Raw genomic sequence first — 9867 nt, forward strand, 5'->3', positions numbered from 1 at the left:
GATTTTAATTAAGAAGAGACAATTTCCAGCCACACACAGAATTCCCTTTGGAAGCATGTTCCGTTCCTCAAAGCTCTCAGAGGGGAAAAAACAAACAGCTCTGAACTGTTACACAGCTAAGAGTGTACTATCATGAAAAGGGTCAAGTAAAAAAAAATCATTCTGTAGGGCCACCTACTGGAACACTTCCTAGAGTCCATTCTCACATGTGTAACATTTGATTATCTTTTATATTCTGTGAAGATTCCAATACGTGTTTTTTTCATTTTTGCTGATTTGAGTTTTTGGCTCTTGTGGTGTAGTCAATGGACCCTTCCATGGCTACTTTGTTCAGGCCAGGAATGAGGAAGACTTTGTTTAGTAACAGTAAGCAGCATAGCCTCTGCTAGTCAGCCTGGAGCTAGAGTCAGAGGAAACTCCAGCAGTTTCCTGTAATACAACCAACTCCAGTCTCTTCCTTAGCATAAGGGCTATTACAACTCTGTGTCCTGGGGACTTTTCTTGTTGTGGGGCTCTCATAGGGAATGGACATTTATCCTGAAAGATGGAAGTGACAGTCCTTACATGGCATAAGATGTGGAGACACTACAACATTGACACCTACATGACCCAAGATTGGGTGGTCCAATTGGAGGTTGGCAGTCTCACCACGGTGCAGATTGTTTCAATTCTACCCTTGCTCTCTCACTTTAATTAGTGGATTATCATTCAAATGCTCCACAGAAAAGTGTATTTCAAGGAGGGATTTGAATGACAAGAGATTATTTGAAGTCTGGGGTGCAGCATTAAAGAAGGCATGAAGAGAAACGTGGAAGGAGATTACAAAGTGTGCAGTTAGAAAACTGACTTGAGTGGCATGAAGGGAGCAAGACAGGAACATATACTGTGTATTTACAAGCGGACAGTTGGGTAATGTGCACATGAGCATGCACATGCACCAGACATCATCATAAAGCTATCAGAGATGGTGTTCTAAATTAGAGCACTAGACTTGATTCTGACATCAGATACACACAAATAGAAGTCAAGTATGGGTATCCCAAGGCAGAATTTTGGAAACTATTTTTTAAAATAAAAATATTCTACCACCATTTGTGAAAACTAAAACTATGCGTCTTCTCTAGTGCGCATCACAAAGGTGAGTTGCTATTTAGACCGAAGAGTTACCAAATGCATGTTACCAAATGCACATGTATACATGACACAGAGCTTTTATGGCTGTGTTCAGGCGGGAGAGAGGCAGGAACGAATTTTCCTATACAGCTTGCTTATTACTGTTTACATCAAAGAAAACCACCATTTAAATGCAAACAATTCCATCTTCTGCTAGGAAAGATTATTCACAGGGCACTGAACAATAATCCCCAAAGACATTCAGCAATGTACATTAAAACTGGATTGACAGCAAATTACCACTGGTGCATTGAAAAGAATGACCAAAGCATTTAAGGATGAATCTACTGAATTCAATAAACAATTTCCAGGTGATTTGATTAGATAATTAGAACTTCTCAAACACTGAATTATCAGAAGATCCCTGTAGAAAAGACAAATAGTGACATGCAGTAATGCTACTCTTTAGCAGCAGCATTTGTCTCCAGTTCTAATACTAGTTAGAGAATCCCTAAGGTTTAGTAGAGATGCTGCGGAACAACGTTATATTAGGGAGTCTTATATGTTGCTCTTGATTTTATAAACTAGATATGATGGACAATATTTTTCTAATCTTTTAACTTCATTGGGAGGCTCCGCCTTACTCCACATTCCTAATTCACTACATGATGCCCTTTCCCAGTACCTTGCTCTGAATTAAGACACTGGAGCTATTGTTCTATCCTGAAGGTCAAATGCAGCCCACAGCTTTGCAAGTATAACAAGCCAACCCCTGAAAAAAAACACCCCAAAACAAAACGGTTTTGATGGAAAAATTTTAACCGACACTAGTTAAAAGTCTGACAAAGTAAAGTCTTAGCTGTGTGGAATGTTACAAAACATTTTCCTATTAGGGCAACATTAAGGCAGTTCAGGTATATTGGTGCTTGGATTAGTGGGAGCCATAGGCCCCAGGCAGCTTATGACATTTTAACCCTGAGGGTAGTTAACTCTCCTTAGCTAACATAATGGTAAAAATGGATCCAGCCACCAAAACCAGCAGGTATTGATACTAGCACTGGTGCAAAGGAACTGAGAATAACATTGTAGAGAATATTTTGTAATATTCCATCATGTAGACAAGATTTCTGTCTAAGGATCTGATGGGAAATTTTTCAAATGCTCTTAGGCTCCTACGTCACTTAAGTCCCATTTCAGTAGAGACTTAGGCACTAAGGCATCAAAATCTCATTGAAAGTCAATGGGACTTAGGCTCCTAAATCTCTTTAAAAATTTTTAGCCTTAACCTAAAGCAAAATTTGTCACCAAGGAAATTTGTAATTAATTTACTTGCCAGACTTGCTAACTGTTGAAGAGAAATATACACATCCAAGAAAGTTTCTCTACAGATCACGTTATGTCCTTACCCCAGTCCTGTACAGAAATCAGTGGCCTCGCCTAGACCAATATATGGTAGAGCAGCTCTGGCTTTGGAGGATAAAACCATCCCAAACCCATGCAACTTCCTTCTTATGCTTAAGGAGAAGAATGGCTTCCCTTACACCTTTCCCATGGCTGCACCAAAAAATCGTAAAGGGAAACTTGACTATTTAGACCTGCTCCATCTTGCTCCAGCGGGAGAAAAGGTTGTTCATAGAGACTCTTATAGAAGAAATTTTGCCTTAACACTTACATTGTTAAAATGTTCTGCAAAAATCTACGTTCTCAATGGAGGAAAATGTTGTCTCTGTGTCAAAAAATGTTACATGCTCTGTTCTCTTGAGCTGCTGGTACTGAGCAGCAATTGAACCCCGGGGAGAATGAAACCACCACCACAAAAGGAAACAGCAAGAGAACCCTCCAAACTTGAAAGATCCTTAATTAGAATCAATTCTCTAATAGATAAAAAACCTGGGTGGGGATGGAGGGAGGACAGGAAATACTATGAAACCAGATGAGAGTTTGAAACTTTCAACTTCTATGCTTTCCAAACAGCTTTCATTCTAAACCTCGGGCCATGGGGAAAACCTTTACAGATTGCCTGAAAACTGATATTACTGAGGACTTGCTCTCTGTTGGAAAGGACTACAGAATCCCCATGTGTAAAGAAAAGGGCAATCTAGGCAGCAACATTTGTGTGATATCCATGGATAAGCAGAGAACTAAAAAAAGAAAAGCAGCAGGAGGCATTAGCTGTAAAGGCAGTACAATCCTGTTCTTTTCCCTGACTAAGGGAAAGACTCCCTTTGACCTCAGTGGGCTTTGAATCGGGCTTTAAGGCTTTTTACACATGCAAAACTGCAATGAATTTATTCCCCATAAGAAAGTCGGAGAAGCAGAGGAACAAATGTCTGTTTCCTGCAGAGCTCTTTTTTCCCCAGGGGTGACAATGAGGTACCCTACTATCGTCGGGGCGGTAGCCGACGATCGTCATCGATCGATATATCTCATCCTCATCTATCTCATCTATGCGATCCGTATATCGATCTCGAACGACCTCTCCCCCCACCGCCCCGAGCGCGGGCGGCGGCGCATGGAGCCCGGACATCGATGATCGCGCGCCGTGAGGGTGAAGAAGTTATCGATATCGATACTTCACTTTCAGCTTATTCACGTAGCTGAAGTTGCGTATCTTATATCGATTTTTCCCCTTAGTGTAGACCAGCCCTGAGTCTTGTCTGCATTTTTCGGGAACACTAAGGAGTATGCAAAGGTGAAGCATTTTGTTTCCTCAGTGCCTCAGAAAAAGACTGATTTAGGGTTTGTCTACACAAAGCAGCAATGGAGGGGTGTGATTTTTCAAGTGCACCAGTGTGTTGTACGATAACTGACCCATCTAGACCATCCTGGCACAAACTAAAAGTTCCCTAGTGTGCGTTCATGTAGCACTGTTTGAAACAGCACTTCGTTAACGTGCATGAGGGAACCTTTAGTTTATGCCAGGGGACTATACAGGCCACTCAGTGTCAAAAAGTTAGTGCACTTTAGAAATCACACCCCTCCACTGCTCATTGCTGCTTCATGTAGACAAGCTTTAGCACCACATGTCACCTCTAGACATTAGGGGACAATATAAAAAATTTTTGTTTATGTTTGTTTTCTAAGGTCCCTCTCTGCCTCCAATGGTGGCTGATCTCATAATTCTTTCTATAGTTAGATATTTCCTCTCTGCTATCTTGAATCTTAATTTTACAGTTTTAGCCCCCAATACAGCAAAGTACTTCAGCATAAAAGTCTAATGTTAAATATGAAATAGTCCCACTGATTTCAATAGGTCTACTCATGGGATTAAGTACCTTGTCAAACCATAATTAGAAGCACCCTCCAATGAAAATAGGTGCAAAAATATGGCCAGTTAAATTTAAATCAAGATAAGTGCCCAATTTATTGAAAAATTTTGTTCTATTACATTATGCTTGAATTTTTGTTAAACTAAAGTCGCCACTTCTGTATTTAACAGATGATGTATCATGAATTTTGGCTGTGTTCTCTTTTTATCAGAATTTTAAAATTATTCTAATTTATTATTTGTATTACAGCAATGCCTAAGTTATCCAATCAGGAACAAGACCCCACTGGGATAGATTTTATATTACACTTTCCTCTATTCTCTGTATAAAAATCAATTTTAATAAAATCAATTACAGTCATGCATGCACAATGGACATTAGCCCATAACACTGAATCTGTGACGTTACGTTCATGGCCAGAGGCTAATATTGCAAATGCAGGTCATGACTGGACTGCAGGAGGAATTGAGGGAGAGGTTCTGTCTGTGAGGGAATATATTATTCAAACATCTACTGCAGCTGAAATAATAGCAAAGGGAATATGGGAAAATAGCCATCCAAGGAAATTGCTTTAAAAAAAAGTGTTTGCTTCTTTTGAAATAAGAAATATCCTTCCTTAAACTCACAACAGCAAGATCTAATTTAAGGCTTGTCACTCCATCTATGACTTACACTACTCCTCTAGCTTTCAGAGCACACAAGTTATGTAAGATCACAAGCTGACCTCACACCCTCTTGCGACCAATCGTATAGTTTAAAGGACACAGAAGGAAATCAATCTTTTCTTCTGCCCCTCAATCACACTTAACATTGCCACTATGCAAACAATGGTATTAAAACAAAAGGGAAAAGTTACATCATGCAATTAAGACTTCAATAGAAGTATTAGGAAATGCTCTTGCTCTCCACAAATCAATGGCATGGGAGTACTGGCTCCAAAAGAGCTGTCACTATCTGCCAAGCCTACGTTTATTCAGGGACTTATTCAGATGGATCTGCATATGCAAAGTAACTGTGTTTGCTGAAGGGCGTCTTGAAATTTCTGATGAGAAGTTCAACCCAGGCTCAATAACCTTTAAAATGTTGGTATTTTCCAGTGTACCAGTTTACTTAATCATTAGGAGAATGAAGATTATTATTTATTTTATCTATTAGCTTATCATAACTAGACCTCAGCAAGTCATCTGATTTTACAAACAGTTGCAGTGTGTTGGAGTCCATGAATTTAGGATAATTTCTGAATGTGAATTTTCTCCCAGTGCAATTGCATTTCCCAGACTGGTTATCTTTTACATGTCTTGGTTATTATTCCACTTCAAACCTGGGGCCTGGTGTTGTAGCCCTTACTCCTGTTCAATAGTACATACTTATGGGAATATCAATGGAACTACTTGGGTCAGTGAGTCGGATAGTAGAATCGCATAAAAACTCATGAAACTGCACCACCAAAAAGATCTATGATTTGGTGAAGTCAATGGCAAACCTCCCATTGACTTCAAAGGAAATAAACTGGGCCTTTATTTATTCGAAGATCAACAATAGATATAAAGTTGGGTCTGTTTCACTCTTCATAAATCAATACAAAGATCAAAGAAGAACAGTGGAGAAAAATATTAAAAAAAGGAAGTCACTTACAGGTGTAGAATGAAGTTTCTCTTCTCAGTAGCTCTGTCTGGGATATAGAGATTCAGGCTTCTGTCTTATAAAATGGCTTTGAATAAGAAAGGAAGCCTTGTTATTGAAAAGCAGTATTACCTAAATGCAGAATATGAAAGATCTGTTTTTCATAACTGCTCATACTAAAGTCCATGCATAATTGTGCACACAATTACCAGATTTGCTTGCACAAATAACTAAAGTATCACTCTTAACAACAGTAATTACATGCACAAGTTAGAGAGACCAGGTGGGTGAGGTAATATCTTTTATTGGATCAGCTTCTGTTGGTGAAAGAGACAAGCTTTAGAGCTACACGGAACTACACAGAGCAGTTTTTCAAAGCTAAAGTAGAGCTCTGTAGCTTGAAAGCTTGTCTCTTTCACCAACAGAAGATGATCCAATAAAAGATATTACCTCACCCATGTTGTCGTCCTGACTTCCTGGGACCAAGATGGCTACAAGCAGAGAATTGTTATTTTTAGTGATTTTTTTTAAAACACTTGTAAGGATATGGGACAAAAGTGACATTAGCTAAAAGAGTTATATGAGTTTGAAGTTAACAGGTTAGTTGATGACCAATACAAAATTTACACTATCTTAACAATTACATTGCTATTTCTAGGACTGTAAAATAATGTAAATATATAGGTTCAGCATAGCATTGCTATTTCATGGTACCATAGTTGGATGCAAATTTTGATCATGCAACAACACAGCAAGTTAAGGTCTGTATAGAAATTAATGGTCTGTTTAATTATCTATTTAGATGACATAAATTAAATACAAAAACTTGCTTTAGTGTAATGTTAAGGTTACAACTTTAACATTCAAAAAAATCAAGGAAGTAAAAATGTAAAGTATCTCTGTGACATACCAGGGTACAATCCAGACCAATGAGTAATTGTGTCACCCCTGCCCCGTGATCTGTGGTGCCCTTTAAAATGCCTTGCTGATGCCTCCAGTCTGGATTGCTCAGAATCAGCCTCCAGCATGTAAGTCACTCCCAGCTACGTCTGTGTGTGCACACTGCAGCCAGCCACACACTTGGCTCTTACCAGTCTGAAAGATCACTACAGGGTGAGTCCAACACATTTCCAGTTCCAGATTTCCTCTCAGAAACTCATTTCCTGTACTGATCTGCCTTCTCCTGGACAGTACAGGTATGTTAAATCCATTATTCCTTTAAGGGAATAATAAGCAGACAACTTGTTGCCCCACATAGAATTATCCAGATCCTTCAATATGAACACACTGGATTAGATAAAACAATAAAACAGGTTTATTAACCACAAAGAGAGATTTTAAGCGAGTACAAGTAATGAGGCATAAAAATCAGAAATGGTTACAAGAAAAATAAAGATAAAATGCTTATTGGTGCCTAACTTAAACTACATTAGATTCGAAGCAAAGTTTTCTCACCACGTGCTTTCAGCAGTCTTACTGATCAAACCTTTTAGGTCAGCATCCCACCCCCCCAGAATCCAATGTTTGTTTCCTTTGTCTCTTCAGGTACAGTGAATGTGATGGGCAGAGGGGTGCCTGGGATGTTTGTCCCTTCATTTTATAAATGCAGTCCCCCTCTTCAAAAAAAAAAAAAAATCCAGCTGAGAACCAGGAGCCAAAGGGTCTATGTGGAAGGATATTCCCTCCTGGTTTTGTCAATTGTTTGAAATTCCTTTGTTTTCCCTTCCTGCTTGATGACTCTATATACTTGTAGTGAGGCGGTCTGGTTCCCCGCTGCCCCGGAGAGGGACGAGCCCCTCCTGACGCCAAAGTGGACGGAGCCAGTGGAGCTTGCGCCCACCCCCCAGAGGTCAGGGTGCATGACAGGAAGTACAAAAGCCCCACCCCAGAGCTCACTAGAGGCCCAGCTGCCGGAGAAGCCAGTCGCCTGTGGCCTAGCTCCGGGTGAGGAGACTCCGGCAGTCTGCGATCGACCCAAGGACTGGCCAGACCAGCTGAGGCCCGATGCCGACCAGACCCCGGAGAAGCTGTTAAGCCTGCCTGTGGCAAGCTACCCAGAGAAGCTGACAAGCCTACCGCTTGCCGGGTACCCTGAGGAGCCCATGTGCTTGATTCCCTGGAGGACATCGTCCAGACGCAGGTTCCTCTAGAGGGGGAGGTAGGAAGTAGCCCGGGGCAGCCGACCCTAGTCTGGCTGCAGCACACCCAGAGCCCACGTCAGTGTGTTGCGGCCAGGATCCCTACTGACACAGCAGCGAGTTTCTGCCACTGTTAAGGCCCCGGGCTGGGATGCAGTGGAGTGGGAGAGCCTGCATCACCCCAACTTGTGGGTAGTCTCCTCCTCTCCCCAGGCCCTTTGAAGCCAGGGCCTAGGCCTCCTGAACTCATTTGTTTGCTCAGCCCCTGCATAAGGACTTGAGCCAGAGACTCTCTACTGCCCCGCCCTGACCCAGGGCTAGGGCCTGCAGAATAGAGCTGCTTGTTGGTCTCTACCATTGCCACAGCGTGAAACCCCACGGCCAGGCTAGTTCCCCCAAAGTAACCTGATGGACATAGCGAGGCGGTGTGGTTCCCCGCCACCCCGGAGAGGGACAAACCCAGCCGAACCCTTCTACAATACTGCTTAAATGAAAATTAAGCAGAGCACATGTTCCTTTGTTTAGGACAGACCTGTGTGCCAAATTCTGTTTGAGCAGGGCTGTGGGAATCTTATAACAGGGAGATCTTATAACTTCACACTCAAAGTTGCTACACATTTTACCAGGACAATACTGACCAGAAAATTATGAGTTTTTAAATGATCCTTACATGGCATACGTTGTACAAAGATTATTGCAATAGTGTGTAGGGTGTGAATACAAAGGTGCATTCTGTCACAATATCATAGTAACTTTAGCTTGAAAGCATTGAGTGCATGGGTTATTGTTTATTCTCTTAGATGTAATCTTATTACAGGCCCAATCCTATCCTCAAATAGGCACACAGAAGTCTCATATGAGAGGAGTAGGAACAAAAACTGGATCCCTTATATATCTTAAGGTTACTATGAGAATCTTAAGTTTTGCATTTCCAGACCTGCATGAGTAAAATTTGATAGAGTAACTTATCTATGCTAGACTAAGTGTAATATTTATTAAGCATAGAGCTGAATAAACTTTATTTGCTGAAAAACGCAGATTTAGTTGACTGAAATTATTCACAAAATCATGTCAGTTTTGCTGAATAAGTTAGACTGAACCAAAAAACTCAAAATATTTTGGTAGCATTAAAATGAAATATTTTTCCCCCACCTGGAGTTTTTCCATTTGGTTTTCAGAAAAGCAAAGAACTAGATTCACAAAATGCAGGGTGAGGGGAAGGAGACCCAGATTCAACTGACCTCACTGCCCGATGTGGAGAAGGGATTTGGACTTGGATCTCCCACATTGCTGGAGAGCACCCTAAGCACTTGGCTCTGGTCCGATAGCCCAGTGGTTAGGCTGAATGTGGGTCTTTCCTGTTGAAGCTGTTACACCATGTATAAATAGTCAATGGAGCAGAGATTTGAACTTGGTTCTCTCACATCCCAGATGACTATCCTAAACAACCAACAGGCTATAGAGAAAAATCTCACTCTCTTTCCCTGGCCCAGACATGACTGACTATGACTTTCCACTACAAATAACATTATTTGCCCAGCTATAATCTAGTGATGGAGTTAATGAATTTTAAGAGTGAGTGAAGCCCATGTCATAGAAAGCCACTTTTTTTTTTTATGATGTTACAGCTCTTTGGAGAAAGAAACATGAACACCTTGATTAGGAGTATTGCAAACAACCGATTCGTTTTTATTACATCCACTCACTGAAGGCACGCTAAGTTA

Source organism: Mauremys reevesii, linkage group 1, assembly GCF_016161935.1.
Source record: "Mauremys reevesii isolate NIE-2019 linkage group 1, ASM1616193v1, whole genome shotgun sequence".
NCBI lineage: Eukaryota > Metazoa > Chordata > Testudines > Geoemydidae > Mauremys > Mauremys reevesii.